Source organism: Mizuhopecten yessoensis, unplaced genomic scaffold, assembly GCF_002113885.1.
Source record: "Mizuhopecten yessoensis strain PY_sf001 unplaced genomic scaffold, ASM211388v2 scaffold8297, whole genome shotgun sequence".
NCBI classification, from domain to species: Eukaryota; Metazoa; Mollusca; class Bivalvia; order Pectinida; family Pectinidae; genus Mizuhopecten; species Mizuhopecten yessoensis.
In genome coordinates this window covers 1-502 of record NW_018407477.1, presented here as the reverse complement: position 1 = coordinate 502, position 502 = coordinate 1, and positions in this window count along the sequence as shown.

Sequence of the window (502 nt, the reverse complement as noted above, 5' to 3'; positions counted from 1 at the left end):
TTCCCTCAATTTATCACCAAACCCCTTTATAATGCCAACATTTCTCTTAACAAATGATGGCAATATAACAAGGTTTTGCTGTACCTTTACATGTAAAAAGAGATGACCAGCCAACGTGAAAGAGTCAAAAGCTTATTGATGGTGGTGACCGATTCAACACTGCACAAAACAATTCGCCCCAAAACTTTAACCAAGTACAAACAATCAGTTTTGGCCCCTAAAATAATGAAAATATAATTCAGAACATTGCTTACACTCCATATAAATACTCCAACCTTATCATAGGTAACAGCCTATCGATGGTGGTGATCCAACACTACACAAAACAAGAGGCCCATGGGTCTTAACGGTCACCTGAGTCCTAAAGTATTATTTTTTGTTGTTGAAATATGAAGTGGAGATAATGATGTCAATCATCCCTAAAATAATTTGAGTAAAAAATAGTTAAGTATGGCAATAAGTTAAGTTTGTCAGGACAATCAGTTGATCATTCCTAGACCGA